This window comes from Bos indicus, chromosome 6 (assembly GCF_029378745.1).
Source record: "Bos indicus isolate NIAB-ARS_2022 breed Sahiwal x Tharparkar chromosome 6, NIAB-ARS_B.indTharparkar_mat_pri_1.0, whole genome shotgun sequence".
NCBI lineage: Eukaryota > Metazoa > Chordata > Mammalia > Artiodactyla > Bovidae > Bos > Bos indicus.
The window spans coordinates 100,957,361-100,976,040 of NC_091765.1; the positions used below are offsets into that span (position 1 = coordinate 100,957,361).

General features: G+C 40.2%; 1 protein-coding gene across 2 annotated transcripts in view; it reads left to right on the plus strand.

The window, feature by feature from the left end:
- ARHGAP24 (Rho GTPase activating protein 24) overlaps positions 1-18,680 on the plus strand; it is an 878,267-nt gene that overhangs the window by 314,821 nt on the left and 544,766 nt on the right. Inside the window, exon 1 of one of the 2 annotated variants that reach the window (XM_019963048.2) lies at positions 17,995-18,411. The exons of the other annotated variant lie outside the window; for it this stretch is intronic. The gene's annotated coding sequence lies outside the window, so the exon portion shown is untranslated. Of the gene's footprint in view, positions 1-17,994; positions 18,412-18,680 lie in introns of those variants that run through there. 2 annotated transcript variants of the gene reach the window in all.

Here is an 18,680-nt window from a genome sequence, read left to right on the forward strand (position 1 = left end):
TTGGGGGGGTGCTCCCTCTTACCACTCCTCTTCAATTTTCCAGGACACTTTTACCTTTTAGTGTGGCCCCTGTTGCCTATTGGCAAGTTTAGGGTTGAAAGGAGGTTGCCTATCTGGAAAGTAATATAAGACCACACAGGAACTAAGCAAACTCTTATACAGATGGTCAATTTTTCTGTTGGAAAGATAGGGGCTGATGGGCTATCTAAGGGAGAGATTAGCACAGCTTCTCTGCATGCACGGTATCCTTTGTTTACCGGGGTGGACACTGGACCCTCTATGGCTCACTTCCCATACAACTCCTGGGTGGAAGCAGTGGGCGTGATCACTTAGGTGCATGCTCGGAGGTCTCAGAGCATGTATTTGCCCAAGTCTGTTTGTTGCTCTACGTCTCATTCCTTTGTCTCTCACCCTCTTAACACATCTCCTTCATCCGCTCTATTTCTCCACATCGAGAACTTCTTTCTAGACTAGAGTGAAGGATGAAAGTTGCACAGTCATGTCTGACTCTTTGCAACTCCATGGACTGTACATTCCCTGGAACACTCCAGGCCAGAGCACTGGAGTGGGCAGCCTTTCCCTTCTCCAGGGGATCTTCCCAACCCAGGGATCAAACCCAGGTCTCCTGCACTGTAGGCGAATTTTTTACAAGCTGAGCCACCAGGGAAGAAGCTGTCTCTAAATCACAAGGTATTCTCACCAAGTCTATTGCCTATTCATAAAACTCCGGGAGTTTGCGATGGACAGGGAGGCCTGGTGTGCTGCGATCCATGGGGTCGCAGAGAGTCAGTCGGACACAACTGAGCGAGTGAACTGAACTGAACTGAACCAGTCCTATGCCAGTTGAAGCCTATGGCCTGGCCTAAGCCATAGGCTTTTTTTTTTTTTTAAGAGTATAATTGCTTTACAATGTTGTATTAGTTTCGGCTATACAGCAAAGTGGTAATTCACCTATACATATTTCCCTTCTTCCTTAGATTTCCTTCCTGTTTAACATATACCTATATATCTTTATCTATCTATCTATCTATATATATATATATTTTTTGGTTGCTGCTGTTTTTCATCATTTTCCCTGTGCTGCCCTTTGCCTAAAACAAGTGAACTGATAGATTGAAGGCACAGGGGAAAAGAGAATCCTAGAAATAAAAATGCATTGATTACTATTTCAAAGGTAGTATGTCATCATATAAATACAATTCCATCTAACAGAAATGCTCTAAGACCTATCCACCATGTGAAAAATAGTTATATGAAAAGGTACCATAAGTTCAATCAAAGTTGTTAGGGATATATTACCTGCTGCCGTAAGAGGGCTCCAGGTTAGCTTGCTTCCAGTCCTCCTAGTCCTCTGACTACTAAGTATTTGAGCTGAGGGCTCTTCCAGCTGTGAGCTGGCCAGAGGAGGAGCAACCCAGAGCCGAGTCAACGTCACCCAGGATCCTGCTGTATTTCGGGCTTGCTTCCTACCTTGTTTTCCTGCTCTCTGTTGATCTTTGCTTTTTCTTTGTAACTACAAATAGCCTTTCCTTTCAGCAAGGATTTCTCTTCTTCCCTGGGGACTGGGACACAGCAAAGTCTCTGCAACTTCTATCTTTATCCTCTGTCTCTGAAGTTAGCAGATAAGCTTGTGTTTTTGCTTTCTAGCAAAAATGGAAAACTGGCCAGGAAAAATCACCTTTTCAGGTCTAGTTCTGGTCCTCCCACTCTCACTCTCAGGGAAGAACCTGTGTTCTTCTTCTACATCAGTCAGACCCACCTCTGAAGTTAGACTACTGGGTTGGGATTGTGCCACAGCCATTGCTCACACTAGGTTTTAGGTACATAACAGGCTGAATTAAAACTCATCTTCATTTAAGAGTGAAGACAGAATCAGTTTTTAATAAAGAAAGGCATCCTAGACATTCCATCTCAGAAGTCAGAGTGGGCATTCTATTGTGAAAGTGGGAAGTCTCTGAGAGAGGCTCAAGAAGAAGAGGATTCAGAACTGCCATCTTGTTTCCCCTTTGTCTTCAGCAATCCTTTGCCTGGCTCTATAAACCTGCTCTAGGTTATTCTGGTAGTGTATAAAACTCTACTCAATACTCTGTAATGACCTACGTGGGAAAAGAATGTAAGAAAGAGTGGATAAATGTGTATGTATAACTGATTCATTTTGCTGTATAGCAGAAACTAGAACAACATTGTAAATCAACTGCATAGCAATCAATAATTTTAAAAAACAGAGATAAGTGATAGAGAAAAGATTTTAAAAAAAGTAAAGTAAGGAATTCCAAGGATAGGATGGGAAATTCAATTAGCAATTTGGCTAGACAGCTAATTGGAAAGCTGGATAACATCATGTTTTTTGGTTTTTTTTTTTCAAACTAGATATGTGTTACTTGACTCAACTTGTCAGCTTTCCAGAGAACATCTTCCTGACTTTTGTATCTGAAATCTTCGTCTTTCCCAGTGTTTACCACAAACGTTCATATTGAGTGGAGTGGCCATCTTGATTCTGTAATGTCACATCTGTGGGAGTCATGAAGGTCAAGGTCTCAGAGAGCACTGGGGATGAGTGCTCATTCATGAGTGTTTGCTCTGGGTAAAGATGGCAGAGACTTGATGGAAGATGACCAAGTCTGACTCATAGGAATACTAAAACGTCTTATTTGTTAACTATGTCAGCCACTGTGCTTTTTGGTTCACATGAAATAATTTATTTTATATCCATGTTTTATGTTCTGTGAAGTACCATCATGATGCTAATGACTCCCAGCTGAAGAACACACACCTATGGGATGAATGGGCAGAGGGACAGGAGCTGATATTTCATCTGTAAATCTCTGATGAGAAGAATGCCATCTAATAGGGACCAAACAAGACTTGTATCTGTTACTAGAGCATTACATATATGTTTGTGTGTGTGTGTGTGTATTTTATATGTATGTATGTGTGTGTGTGTGTGTATGGTGGCAGGAGGTCATATATAGTGGTTATATATAGTGGCAGGAGGTCAGCCAGCAAGTGAGGAAAAGACTTTTGAAGAAACTGATGCCAAAATTAACAAAAAATAAGGATCTTTAGGGAAAATCCATGGTTCTTATAGAATAAGTGGGTTGGCTTCCTGTTAGGAGTTTCTAGGAAGTCCCTTAACTTAATGGATGGCATTTTTGCAGTATCTTATTCCAGCCTCTTGGCTCCACCCTTTACAATTTCATTGAGTAAAGCATCTGGGAAGATTTGTATAGTTTTCCCAATCTCATCAGTTCAGTTCAGTCGCTCAGTCGTGTCTGACTCTTGGCAACCCCATAGACTGCACTATGCCAGGCTTCCCTGTCCATCACCAACTCCCGGAGCTTACTCAAACTCATGTCCATTGAGTCAGTGATACCACCCAACAATCTCATCCTCTGTCATCCCCTCCTTCTGCCTTCAATCTTTCCTAGCATCAGGGTCTTTTCAAATGAGTCAGTTCTTTGGATCAGGTGGCCAAGTATTGGAGTTTCTGTTTCAGCATCAGTCCTTCCAATGAATATTCAGGACTGATGTCCTTTAGGATTGACTGTTTTGATCTCTTTGCAGTCCAAGGACCTCTCAAGAGTTCTCCAACACCACAGTTCAAAAGCATCAATTCTTTGGCACTCAGCTTTCTTTATAGTCCACCTCCCACATCCATACACGACTCCTGGAAAAACCATAGCTTTGACTACATGGACCTTTTTTGGCAAAGTAATGTGTCTGCTTTTAAGTATGCTGTCTAGGTTGGTCATAACTTTCCTTCCAAGGAACAAGTGTCTTTTAATTTCATGGCTGCAATCACCATCTGCAGTGATTTTGGAGCCCCCAAAAATAGTCTGTCACTGTTTCCACTGTTTCCCCATCTATTTCCCATGAAGTGATGGGACCAGATACCATGATCTTCATTTTCTGAATGTTGAGTTTTAAGCCAACTTTTTCACTCTCCTCTTTCACTTTCATCAAGAGGCTCTTTAGTTCTTCTTCACTTTCTGCCATAAGGGTGGTGTCACCTGCATATCTGAGGTTACTGATATTTCTCCCGGCAATCTTGATTCCAGCTTGTGCTTCTTCCAGCCCAGTATTTCTAATGATGTATTCTGTATATAAGTTAAACAAGAAGGGTGAAAATCTCATAGAATCGTATTATTAACAGTAATCTAGATGAAGCTCTAATACTTTGGCCACCTAATATGAAGAGCCTACTCATTGGAAAAGACCCGCCTGATGCTGAGAAAGATTGATGGCAAAAGGAGAAGGGGGTGGCAGAGGATGAGATGGTTAGATAGCATGACTAACTCAATGGTCATGAATTGGAGCAAACTCCAGGATACAGTAAAGGATAAGGGAGCCAGGCGTGCTGCAGTCCATGGGACAGTCCATGGACATGACCTAACGACTGAACACACACACACAGGTCGCATTGTATATTGAACTATCAGACTTGAGCACTTTCATTTTTAAACAATGAAAAATACCTCCATTATCTCCAAAATACCTCAAAAGCATGACAGGTCCATGGTATATTTTAAAATGTTTGAAGTTTTGTACTTACACGACACGAATATCAATATATGCACTGTTCATGTCAGAACCCTTGTATCCTGCAATATAAAGCTAGTGGAGGCCAGGCAGGAGAGCAGTTGAAATCTTCTTGGAACATAAATATATTGAAGGTTGCTAATGAAAGACTAATTGATGAGAACAGGAAGCAGTCAATTTTAATAATGTAATTTGTTCAGTATCACTACAGCAATTTAAAACAGAAAGAAAGAAAAGGGTTTAAATCTCTAAATTCTGTGCTGAAAGATCCAAGGTTAAGATGAGATTGCAGCATAGCTTGTTTGTTAGCATAGTTAAAAATAATGATCAAGTTAATTAAAACTGAATTATAGTGGAACCATCTCAATAGACTCATGACAGCCATTTTAATGAGTTCCATTAAAGGTAGCAATAATAATTAAGTTATTTTGAAACCAGCTCAATAATTTTCATAAGAAATCTATTATGCACATTTCTTTCATGTCCCTGTTGGTATAACTGTAGTAGCAGGAAATTTAGACTGTGGACTCTAAATATGCTCTGCAATGAATTGTGTTATGAATTAATGCTGTGCATGCTATTTGAGAAGAGTAGTTACCATCTGTGTGTGTTATCTCTCTTTGCACAATTCTCCCAAAGAACAATGGTGACACTAAAAAAGAGGGAACATTCTAAGGTGAGATCCCCAGTCTTTTTCCAACAACTGGGGACTCCATAAACATGAAAATATTTAAAAGTCTCCTTGCATATAAGTGGTTGTATTTTTAGAATCCTATTGATTAATAAAAGGCATCATGACACCAAGTTTTATGATTTCAGCAGCAATTTGCATTTTGTTAGTCACAACTTCTATGTAAGTAGAGGAAGTATTAGTGAGATTTTGTTTGAGCCTATGATATTTTAGTTCTCAGACAAAGCTGCTATATTTTTGTCCTTTCCTTTCTTTCTCTCCCCCAGGATAAGGCCATTGGTATTGGAAATCTGGAGTGAAATGAGATAGGCTCCCATGTTTCTGCAATTTCTTGGGATGTCAATCTGAACAGGAGGTTAGGAAAAAGGACAGTGGGTTACTATGTAGATATCAACACATCTGTCATCTGCCTTCTCTTTCTATAAGAATGCTTTGCCTTTAACTTATCACAAAGTTCTTTTTTTGTATTTCTATTTTGAAGAAAATATAAACTAAATGAAGAATGAAGCTGGATACTTACTCTTCATCCCTAATCTTTGAATATTGAGACTTTATGTCATGAATACTTAAAAGGCTATTTATACAGGTAAATAAATCTCAACTTTATTGTGTTTAAGAATTACCAATGATATTAGTAAACATCACTCAGTGTAGGTAATTTATAATCTTATTTCAGGCTTTTAAGTAAATACTTCACTTTTTAAATTAAAGCTTCATGACTACTCAAACCCCACACAGATTACTGATAAATATCTGTAGATTGACTTATTAAAGTTCATTAGTTGTTTTATTATATATTAGTATTTATTTATTACGATTATTATTATTGATCACATAAATTTGTCATGCTGTCCTAGGTTATTACAAAACTGTGTGTTCTTGGACTATTAGCTTACATTTGAGCATAGTGGCTTCTCCCCGGAAATGGCTATTTTCAAGGGATATTCCTGCAGCTATTAAATAAAAATGCAATCATAAGGTCATTAATCTTATCTCAATAAAGTGCAAATGCAAATTTTTTATTATTAATATGTCTATCTACATTTATTATACAAAATTATATAGTATTTCAGAAACAGAAATAGTAATTACAAAGTCAACATGGATTGAGTGCATTCAGTTCAGTTCAGATCAGTCATTCAGTCATGTCCAACTCTTTGCAACTTAATGGTCTGCAGCTTTCCAGGCTTCCCTGTCCATCACCAACTCCCAGAGCTTGCTCAAACTCATGTCCATCTAGGTGATGCCATCCAACCATCTCATCCTCTGTCCTCCCCTTCTCGTCCTGCCTTCAATCTTTCCCAACATCAGGGTCTTTTCCAATGAGTCAGTTCTTTGCATCAGGTGGCCAAAGTGTTGGAGTTTCAGCTTCAACATCATTCTTTCCAGTGAATATTTAGGACTGATTTCCTTTAGGATGGACTGGTTGGATCTCCTTGCAGTCCAAGGGACTCTCATGAGTCTTCTCCAACACCACAGTTTAAAAGCATCACTTCTTCAGTGCTCAGTTTTCTTTATAGTCCAACTCTCACATCCATACATGACTACTGGAAACACTATGGCTTTGACTAGACAGACCTTTGTTGGCAAAGTAATGTCTCTGCTTGTGAATATGCTTGGTCATAGCTTTTCTTCTAAGGAGTAAGTGTCTTTTAATTTCATGGCTTCAGTCACCATCTGCAGTGATTTTGGAGCCCAAGAAAATAGTCTCTCTCTGTTTCCATTATTTCTCCATCTATTTGCCATGAAGTGATGGGACTGGAAGCCATGATCTTAGTTTTCTGAATGTTGAGCTTTAAGCCAACTTTTTCACTCTCCACTTTCACTTTCATCAAGAGGCTCTTTAGTTAGTTCTTCTTCGCTTTCTGCCACAAGGGTAGTGTCATCTGCACATCTGAGGTTATTGATATTTCTCCCAGGAATCTTGACAAGAAACATAGGCATAGACATCAGAAGGCAGCAGAAAGAGTCCCCTGTGTGCATAAGAGTACTGAATTTTTGGCCTACTGGACTTTATGTTTAGAAATGATTTTCTTTGCAAAATAAATTCTGAATATGACAACCTATTAAAAGGAGCTGTGTGCAGAAAAGCCTACATTTAGACAAATATTTTAGTTCTAAAGTTAACTTTTTCATTAATAAAATGAAAGATCAACATTGCTATAATCTTCCTTTCATTGAAATAACATAAATCCTTAGTCTCAAAAATTTTAAATTAATATAATCTTTGTGTGAAAAATATATGATTATTTTAGATAACCATTTGATTCTATTCTTAAAACCCAATGAAGCACATCATGAGAAATTAGTAAGTCATTTTACACACAGCACGTAGCTTAAACTTAAATGTTTGCTTTATAATATTAATTTTATAACAGGCCTAATAATGATCCTCTAAAAGAAAAGCAGACACAGGAGAAAAAAGGCAACTTTTGAATTACTTTTAACATACAGATTACATTTATCTAAATTTTGTCAAGTTTGGGTTAAGTAAGTATGGGAAATTTCAAGCCAAATATAGTGTGTGTGTGTGTGTGTGTGTGTGTGTGTGTGTGCTTAGTCATGTCAGACCTTTACAACCCCAAGGACTGTAGCCCATCAGGTTCCTCTGTCCATGGGATTTCCCAGGCAAGAATACTGGAGGGGATTGCCAGAATTTGATAAGCGATTGAAGCTAATGGTTAAGATAAAAGGAATTTGTTGTTACTTTATGCTTTCCTCATGGAATGTTCAATTCAGAAACTATTTTAATGTTTGTAAACTGATTTTCAAGCATTTGATATTATCAGTAAATTTCTGTTATTTGTTTATAAATAGTGAGTGCTTTTTCTATTAGTGTCTATTCATGCACAGTGTAATGCATATTAAGAAAAACCAGGTAAGTACCTGGACAGTTTTCACATTAAATACATTCATTGTCTTCTGGTCTATATAGCAATGCATTGAGAATTTAGAGAACAAATGAGAAAAAATATAAATTACATCAAGATGTCTTTATATACCAGTTAAAGTGAAGGCTAGCGTTTGTCTAAAATAATGGTGTAACATTATCATATGAAAGAATAAGCCTTTTGTTTGCCTCTGAAGATGATGCCAGCAACTTTCTGAGGCTTGATCTGAGCCAAGAATAAATGTATTGTAGCATCATTTCTGTCTGAACTTCAAGGAAAAGGAAACATTTACTCTAAACTTTTAGGTTCACTCCTTCTCAGTGATTGTACATGAACTTCATGAAGGCACAGACAAGACAAGGCCTGAGTTGACTTTGCATTCTGCCCAGGTCTCACATTTGGGAAGAGTTTGGCAATGGCAACCCACTCCAGTATTCTTGCCTGGAGAATCCCATGGACAGAGGAGCCTGGTAGGCTGCAGTCCATGGGGTCACGAAGAGTCGGACACGACTGAGTGACTTCACTTCACTCACTTAATGCTTTCAAATAGATGGGGAAATGATGGAAACAGTGAGAAACTTCATTTTTTGGGTCTCCAAAATCATTTCAGATGGTAACTGCAGCCCTGAAATTAAAAGACGCTTGCTCCTTGGAAGAAAAGCTATGACCAACCTAGAGAGCATATTAAAAAGCAGACACATTACTTTGTGACAAAAGTCTGTCCAGTCAAAGCTATGGTTTTTCCAGTAGTCAAGTATGGATATGAGAGTTGGTCCATAAAGAAAGCTGAACGCTGAAGAATTGCTGCTTTTGAACTGTGGTGTTGGAGATAACTCTTGAGAGTCCCTTAGATTGCAAGATTAAACCAGTCAATCATAAAGGAAATCAGTCCTGAATATTCATTGGAAGGACTGATGCTGAAGTTGAAACTCCAAAACTTTGGCCACCTGATGTGAAGAACTGACTCATTGGAAAAGACTCTGATGCTGGGAAAGATTGAGGGCAGGAGGAGAAGGGGACGACAGAGGATGAGATGGTTGGATGGCATCACCAACTCAATGGACATGAGTTTGAGCAAGCTCTGGGAGTTGGTGATGGACAGGGAGGCCTGGCATGCTGCAGTCCATGGGGTCGCAAAGAGTTGGACGTGACTAAGAAACCAAACTGTTAATGCTTTCAACCATATAAAGAAAGCACCCATGTACATAGCAACTGTTAATATCTACATTTTTAAATTTGTCATTCTCCCAATATTATTTTTCTTCATAAAATTCCCAATATTGGGCTTAACTACACTGAATTTCTAATTCCTTGTGTTAGAACTTGAGTATCCACAACATGTAAAGGGACTTAGGCAGGAACATGGGTAAAACTTTACATTGATAGTGAACGTTTACACGAGTGAAGTCTAAGCTTTAGACTTCGGCTCTGAGTCTCTACCCAGCAGGATCAGTGGATTCCGCCATGCCCCCGGGCCTCCCACCTACACCTCACAGGGCCTGGAGGTCCTCTCTCTGGGAGTCGTTGACACTCCTCTGCTGTAGGCGTCAGTTCTGCTGTCCACGCTCTTTCCTGGTGGCTGAATCTGCTCCACTGTTGGGCCTCGAAGGCACAGCTGGGTCTGATCTTGTAGCTGCTGCTGCTCTTTTCACAGATGCAGAGCACCTTCTCCAACCCAGATAGGAGAGGATTTCTCTAAGTGAATCTTAAAATTATTTTATTGGGCTCCCCAAAGGGTGGTCTCATTTTCTGACTTTTGTTTAATTTTTTTTTGAAAACCTCTTTCTTGAAGAACTTGGAATCCCTTTCCCCAAGTTCAAGAGAATGGCTCACCTGATGTCCCATCTATAAGCATCTTTCTTCCTTGAAAATGCACTGGTCTTGGGCTGAAGTCTTGCTGCTTCTGTTTCCATCTCATTGGACATTTTCCCAACAAGAGCCATATAGAAGCCTCTTTCACTGGTCTGTCAATTCTTGAGGAAAACATACCAGACAGAGTGTCTTCCATTGAAGTCATCTAGGACAGACAGACTGCTTGGCATTGAGAAACTTAACCACGAAATCTCCTCAGCCTCAACACTTACTGTTACAGTTCATTCCTTACTCCCAGCCCAACCTCTCCACTTTTGCAAAGCAAGCCTGCAAAAAGCTTGCTTGCTAGCATTTCTAAACTTTGAAAGAAATTGAGAAATTTGAAAGAAGAAAAGGAGAGGATAATAATTTTTCAGTCCTATCTGGTTTTGTTGTTTGTTTTTTTTGTGTATGTGTTTGGTTTTTTGTTTTGTTTTGTCTGCTTAATAGCCCACATCTTGAACTGCCCTTTGGTCACTATTATGGAATATTACTTTGAAAATCTTTCAAAAATTGCATTATTTTTGTTGATTTCCCAAGGAAGTTTATGTTTGGTAATTTTTCAAATATTGAAGAACTAGTTATCTCCATCTCTGTTCTTTATGTAATGGACATCTATCTTTTCTATGTCTTAAGCAGACTTCTAATTTCAATTTTTTCTCAGTTTTACTTCAACATCTTAAAACCAATAATCATTTCTTAGGAAGTAATTTTCAAGTTTGTGAATTATCTAAATTGCCTGCTGTTCTTCCTGATATTTCTGCCTGTTTTGTGGCCAATTCGATGTTCATTAGCACCTCCAGCAAATGGTGAGCCAAGAGAGAAAGAGGGAGAATAGTTAATTTTGTCATTTTTTGGAAACATGAATAAAAGGTTTGGTAGGAAAGGACACTAAAATTAATACCTAAAATAGGACTTAAAACTGATCTGCAGGAGAATGATAGTTTTCCCTTCTCATAGAAGAATGTAATGATACAATTATTGTCAAGCACTTGACCAGTATAAATGATGTGTGAAAGGGGAATTGTACTGTCTTTTGTATAGGGAGATGCTGCTGCTGACACCTGAATGAAAAGAATCCACAATTTGTACTCAAATGGCTTGAATTCAGGTCTTATCTCCACCCATGATTAGCTTATATGATCCTGAACAAGGTGTATCCAGTGCTTCTCTCTGATCTTTCTTGTGTAAAGAGTAAGCAATAAGAGATTTTTCATAGGGCTGCTGCAATGAAAAGACATCATATATAGGAAGACACTTTAAAAACTCTAAGGGATACTCCTATAACTTTACAATTATAATCATTATTAATATCGTCATCCTTAGTAATGTGTTTGAATGAATTATTTTGATTCATTGACACTTTCTTATTTAGTTTTCAAGCAGGATGGTTTAAAAAATTGATGATTATGTCTCCACTCTGTAATGAGAAAACATTTTATTTTATTAAACCTCACTGGTTTTAAGTTACTTAATGTCGACCTCCAAGTCTCTAGTTAACAGCCCAAACCAGAGAAATAATATTTACTCAAGAATGGGATCAATTGTGCCTAATATCCAAAGCCATTAGCAGTCTTAACAGCTCAACTTTGAATCTAGACTGTATATTTCCTATCATTGGGACAAGAATCCATAATGAGGTAAAGGTTTTTCTTTTTTCTTTTTTTTTTTTTGTTTAATTTAAAATTATCTGAAACTAGATAAAGCAGGCAATTCTAAGGATGGAAAAATGGAAAAGTAGGCAAAAAGTACATCCGTTATTGAAAGAGCTTGGAATATGATGGAAATAGGGTGAAATGAGGGTATTCTGGACAAATGATAAGGCTTAGAATATATGACACTGGAATTAAACACATGTAAAGAACCTACTTATCACTTACTTTCTATCTGCTTAAAAATGGAAACCACTTATAAGTCACACATAATTTAGGTAGCCTACAAGTAAATAATTCTTAGGAGCAGATGGTTTTATTTCAATGGCAGTGTTTAATTTTTGAAAGAACACAAACTTAAGATTCCAACATGAGAGAAGATTCCAGCATGAGAATGAGCTTGAAATTTACAAAAAGGTATGTATCTTGAATCTAAGCCCATCTTGGTATTACTCAGATGGAATTAGATTTTGAAATATTTTATGTTTATGTTAGTTTTTAATATTAAGAGCTGAGTCTGCGAGCGGAAAGTCTCACGTCTGGGGGAACGTTTCACTGTGGGTGTGCACATGCGTGTGAATGTACATGGTGGGTGTGTCGGGGGGTGCACACGTGCATACTTGTATTCAGGAAGAGAAAGAAGAGCTGGGATGTGAAGGACAGGAACATAAAGACTATCTTAGAGAAATTTTGAGTCAACAAGGTCAAGGAAATCCTAGTAAGGGAGAGATTTAGAAATGGCCACTGAAAGAATGTGAAAGCATAAAGCAGGGAATTTTTCTGGGAGCTCACTGGAGGGAGTCTGCATATCTTGGAGGGGAGAGTTTTGTTCTTTAACAGAGTCCAGTAAATTCCACAGTCTGGCTCTAAAAAGAATAAAAGAAAACCATTTTAATTGGAAACTGAGGTTTCCATTTGCAGCCCATGCAAAGACAGTCTTGCTTTGGTTGACAATGTGAACCAAACCATTATTTAACACACACACACACACACACACACACACACACACACACACACATGCATGCACACAGAGGTGAATAAACATTTAGATATACTCAAAATGTTAGTAATACTTTTTCTCTGTATGGTGAGATCATGGCAATTTTTGGTTTCTTCTTTTATGCTTCTTTGCAGCTCCCCAGTTTCCTGAGTTGAACATATATTAATTTTGTAATTAGACAAAAAAAGAACACTATTTTAAAAGTGAATGTAATCATGGATTATTTTTGTGTGTGTGTACCATCTAATTTGAAGACCTAGGGGTTTCCTAGTGACTCAGATGGTAAAGTATCTGTCTGCAATGCAGGAGACCTGGGTTTGTTCCCTGGGTCGGGAAGATTCCCTGGAGAAGGGAATGGCTACCCACTCCAGTATTCTTGCCTGAAGAATGCCATGGACAGAGAAGCCTGGCAGGGTACAGTTCATGGGGTTGCAAAGAGTCAGATATGACTCAGTGACTAACACATAGGGGACAATGGAGTATGATACTGGCTGCAACCAAAAATAAATCCATTAGATAAAAGTTTATAGTAATGGTTGATACTCTAGTCCATTCAGGATCTACATGGGTGTATTGCATGCTTGTGGCTTCACTTTGAAGGCCCTTGACTGAGAGCAGACCTGTGATGAAATTATAGGGGCAGGAAGGACTCCACCACAGGTACCTGTCTCTGTTTTATACTTTCTCTCCTTCCTCACGGGGATTTGGTTGGATTTTTTTGGCCCTAACATTTTAATAGTAGTAGTGCTACCCCTTTTGCTAGATCATGTGATCCAAAGTATTGGGATGAGGGTGGGCACAAAACTCCCTTAATCTTTCTCTACTTTATTTAGCTAAGACAACCCCTTCTCCTCCTGCCATCTTACTTTTCTCTCATTTGTGGGTTAATTGGGACTAGAAAACATCTCCCATGCAGATTCTAGCAACTTTAAAGGAGAAATAAAATTGCAAACAGGAGACTTGAAAGGTTCTAACCAGGGAAGGATGACAATGTGATAGACACAGACTCAAAAAAAAAAAAACAAACTGGATTTCACACTCCTCCCCAACCCCCCACCAAAAAAGAAACTTCCCCTAGGAAATAAAAAGAAAACCTGAACACTGAAGGTTTGAAACAGACTTGAGCTACAGCACAGCCTTCAATCTTAATTCTGCAATCACATCTTGGCATATTCCAGTACCCACACAAATTCTGCATTGTTGGTGACAACCCGAAGGAAATGTTAGGATTTTGGCAATTCTTGACTATTCAGTTTTGTTACTGTGTTTTTTGCCCTCTTAGGAATTTATGTTTTCCCCAAAGAAAACATAATTAAAGAGTCCCAGTATCTGATATTAATGGACAGTGGGTAACATGACAATACATTACTCTATGCTAAGATCGTCAAAGAATCTGGCAAGGAATCTTGTGGAAAACCTTACAATTTTTAAATTAGTCAAGCGCATTAAAACACATTTTAATCCTCACTTGTTTTATAGTGCTATTGGACCCACATACTTCAAATATTAAAGTGATTGTACAAATTCTTGCTAAGGTTTCTCTAATTAAATTCTAACCTAAGTGACAAGACAGAAACAGTGTCTAGGGGGCTTTGTTCATGGATATTTTTCTGTCCTTGAGTCTGGCAATACTGATATCCAAACAACTTGATCAAGTATAATAAGGCCATTATCTGCTTTCTCTCCTCTTCCTTCCTCTCCTCCTCCACACACTTCTCCTCTGTCTCCTTCTATTTCTTTTCTAGATTCCTGAACTCCCTCTGGTCTTAAAAGTAGCACACATCCCCCTTGTAAATCTCCTTGTAAAGCTTCTCAAACTTTGCATACCTTTTATACTCCTTCTGAGGATATGACTTAGAATCCTGGAAACTTAGCTTTTACCCTTGAAGCACTTGTGGGGTTTGTAGAGTTGGTCTGAAAAAGAAATGCCTTTAACTCTGAATTGAGTTGACTGGCAAAGTCCAGCTCTAAGTGATACCCCGCGCAAGTTCTCACCAAAGACCTTGGGAACTGAATGACAGACACCACACCCCCTAGAGTGTGTATCTATCACATTGGCATCCTCCCCTGGGTAGAACCTTTCAAGTCTCCTCTTTTCAAATTTATTTCTCCTTTGAAGTTGCTAAAATCTGCATGAGAGATGTCTTCTAGTCCCAAATAATCCACAAATGAGGGAAAAGTAAGATGGCAGGAGGGGAAGGGGGTAACCGAGGATGAGATGGTTGGATGGCATTACCGACTCAATGGACATGAGTCTGAGCAAACTCCAGGAGATGGTGAAGGACAGGGAAGCCTGGCATGCTGCAGTCCATAGGGTCGCAAAGAATCAGAAGTGACTGAGCAACTGAACAATAGCGACATACTTGAGTCCTGTGGACAATCAAGCATTTTCTAGTTCAGTTTATATGATTGGTAACAAAGATCTTTGCTAGATCCCTAAGGAGCTTCTAGAAAACAAATACAGAGGCACTTTTCTTTCTGCAGAGAAGTGAGAGGGGAAGACGGGGTTTTGTAGATATACTTTCCCTGCTGCTTAATCCTCAAGTGACACTCTTCCCATTTTTCAGTTGTACTGTCTAGCTTAAGATAATCACATACATCATACACATCAATGAAATGATTTCAGGTGGAAGGGGGAATACCAGACCACCTGACCTGCCTCCTGAGAAATCTGTATGCAGGTCAAGAAGCAACAGTTAGAACTGGACATGGAACAACGGACTGGTTCCAGTTGCAAAAGGAGTACGTGAAGGCTGTATATAGTTATGCTGATTATTTAACTTATATGCAGAGTATATCATGCAAAGTGCCAGATAGGATGAAGTACAAGCTGGAATCAAGATTGCCGGGAGAAATATCAATAACCTCAGATATGCAGATGATTACACCCTTATTACAGAAAGCAAAGAGGAACTAAAGAACCTTTTGATGAAAGTGAAAGAGGAGAGTGAAAACGCTTGCTTAAAACTCCACATTCAAAAAACTTAAGATCATGGCATCCGGTCCCATCACTTCATGGCAAATAGATGGAGAAACAATGGAAACAAAGAGACTTTCTTTTCTTGGGCTGCAAAATCACTGTAGATGGTGACTGCAGCCATGAAATTAAAAGACACTTGCTCCTTGGGAAAAAAGCTATGACCAACCTAGACAGCATATTAAAAAGCAGAGACGTTATTTTGCCAACAAAAGTCCATCTAGTCAAAGCTATGGTTTTTCTGGTAGTCATGTATGGATGTGAGAGTTGGACCATAAAGAAAGCTGAGCACTGAAGAATTGATGCTTTTGAACTGTGGTGTTGGAGAAGACTCTTGAGAGTCCCTTGGACTGCAAGGAGATCCAACCAGTCCATCCTAAAGGAGATCAATCCTGGGTGTTCATTGGAAGGATTGATGTTGAAGCTGAAACTCCAATTCTTTGGCCACCTGATGCAAAGAACTGACTCTTTAGAAAAGACCCTGATGCTGGGAAAGATTGAAAGCAGAAGGGGGCAATGGAGAATGAGATGGTTGGATGGCATCACTGACTCAATAGACATGGGACTTGGTGATGGACAGGAAAGCCTGGTGTATTGCAGTCCATGGGTTCGCAAAGCCTCGGACACGACTGAGTGATTGAACTCAACTGAACTGGAAGGGATGGAGACAGAGGTCAGAAGATGTGAAAGCAAAGATCTTAGATGTGAGGGTGTGTCACAGAGGCATGTCTTAACCTTTTGGATTAGGGACTACCCAGTAATCATGTTGGGAGAAGGCAATGGCACCCCACTCCAGTACTCTTGCCTGGAAAATCCCATGGATGGAGGAGTCTAGTAGGCTGAAGTCCATGGGGTCGCTGAGGGTCGGATATAACTGAGGGTCTTCACTTTCACTTTTCACTTGCATGCATTGGAGAAGGAAATGGCAACCCACTCCAGTGTTCTTGCCTGGAAAATCCAAGGGATGGGGGAGCCTGGTGGGCTGCCATCCGTGGGGTCACACAGATTCGGACACAACTGAAATGACTTAGCAGCAGCAGCAACAGTAATCATGTTGAGTTCAATTTTGTATTGTCTTGATTCTAAGTTGCTTGTTGTAGTAGTTGTAATATCCTGAATTAGGTTACCAACATGATAGCTTCCTTGTCTTTTCTAAATGTCAGAATCTTGAATCATTGACACATCTTCCTGAGGCTCTTGGGACCCTCAAGTGTGTGCAGATTTCATTTTGGTTAATTTCATTATTTTCCAGCTTTCATCTAAAACTGCCATTGGCATTAACTGCCAGGCTTCAGGTAGAATATGTAAAGCCATGCGAAGGTCATTTATTCCTACCAATTAGAAAATAAGTTACACTGCTTCTGGTTAGGAATTCAACACACATTTTAAAAAAGAAATACCCAAAGAATTTTTTCCCTGCAGAGCTTAATTAGATGGTTGAGAATTCTTCCACCAGAAAATCAATTTTCTAGTGGGACATCAAGCCAGGATGAGACAGATCACCAGAAAGAAAGACTACAAGAAACCAGAAAAAGAAAGGTAAAAGAAAAAAAAAAAAGAAAGAAAGAAAGAAACACATGTGTCCACACAGACTTTTATTTTTGGTGTTTCTAAATTTAAATGTGTGCTCTTCCATATCACTGGAGACCCATAGTGATGGTTTTTAAATACTTTAAAGCAGAGATATTTATACGTATATATATATTTTAATAGTTGAGTTGGCATTCCAGGTAATCAGTGCCATAATATCTAGATCTGAAATTGTGGGAGGAGAGGGGACTGCATCAGCAAAATGTTTACTACCCCATCCTCTTTCTTTTATACTGTATAATTTTGAGAGCTCTTAAACCATGATAAGGAAGTAATTATGTTTTGAATTTCTCTAAAGATCTAACTAGAGAGTATTCATCTAAATAAACATTTCTAGGAATACGGGTTTAATGACCCAGGTAATTCTGATTGGAGAAATACGATTTTATACAGAGAGCTGACAGAAGCAAGTAAAACCTTGTGGGGTTTGGCCGAAGACATGCTGAGCTTCTAGGAGGCAAAGGGATATGTATTCGGCATCCCTTCTCCGCACCTACAGCCCCAGATTCACACCAACGTGTGTCTGTGATATGAATGAAATAAACGGGTCAAGCCAGCCTGGGGGTACCGAGGCAGGGCTCTGTCTGGCCGTCGAGGGTCCGGGGACCCCCCAGTGTCACCCAGGCTCTAAGATAACCCAGTAGGGAGGCGCTGGGCGAGGACCGGGCTCCTCCTGCCTCCCCCGTCGTGCGGCTCGAATCTTCTGAAGCTGCCAGTTGCCAAATGAAATCTGAAACCCCGGGCTGCGTCTGAGGGTTGGCCCCGCTCAGTTGTTCCAGCCTCTTGTACTGTATATTTACACATTCACACACAATCACTCTTTCTAACTTCTGGGACTCTTCTGTGCGCAACTGCTAGGATCTCTCAAGTGCATGTGGCAACTCAGCCCAGCTCCGGCTGGAAACCGGCGGCGGGGCTTCGGAGGGTCTCGAAGGCCGGGGGAGCTGTCAAGACTGCGGCGGGGACCGGAGCGGATCGACGCGCGGGCGGCTGGGGGGAACCACCCCCAACTTTCCACCCCAGCCGCAGCTCCTTCTGCCGCCGCGCATTTCCTCCGAAACCGCGGCTGCGGAGCTACCCAGTGCATGGGGCGCAATACTTCCCCTTGTTGTGGGAAGTAAGGGACTGCCCTCCCCGCTTAATTTTTTTTCCTGCTCGTCCTGGGGGTCTTTTTCTTCGGAGCAGTCGCCGTCCCCCTTCTGTCGTGCGCTCCGAGCAGGGTAGGTGACCTGGTTTGGGGCGTGGGGGGGAGTGATGTGCTCTGAGGTGACCTCGGGGGGGCTGGGACCTGGCCTCGCCTGCGCCCGGGGGGCTGCGGGCACAGCTGCGGACGACCCGCGTGGGGGCTGCAGGGGGCGAGGAGGGACCGCAGGAATCCCGTGCTGGTGCAGTCTGTGTGTGTGTGTGAGCGTGTGTGTGTGTGTGCGCGCGCGCGTACGCGTGCATGTAGATGATGGGGAACAATGCTCCTTTATTATTATTTTTAAAA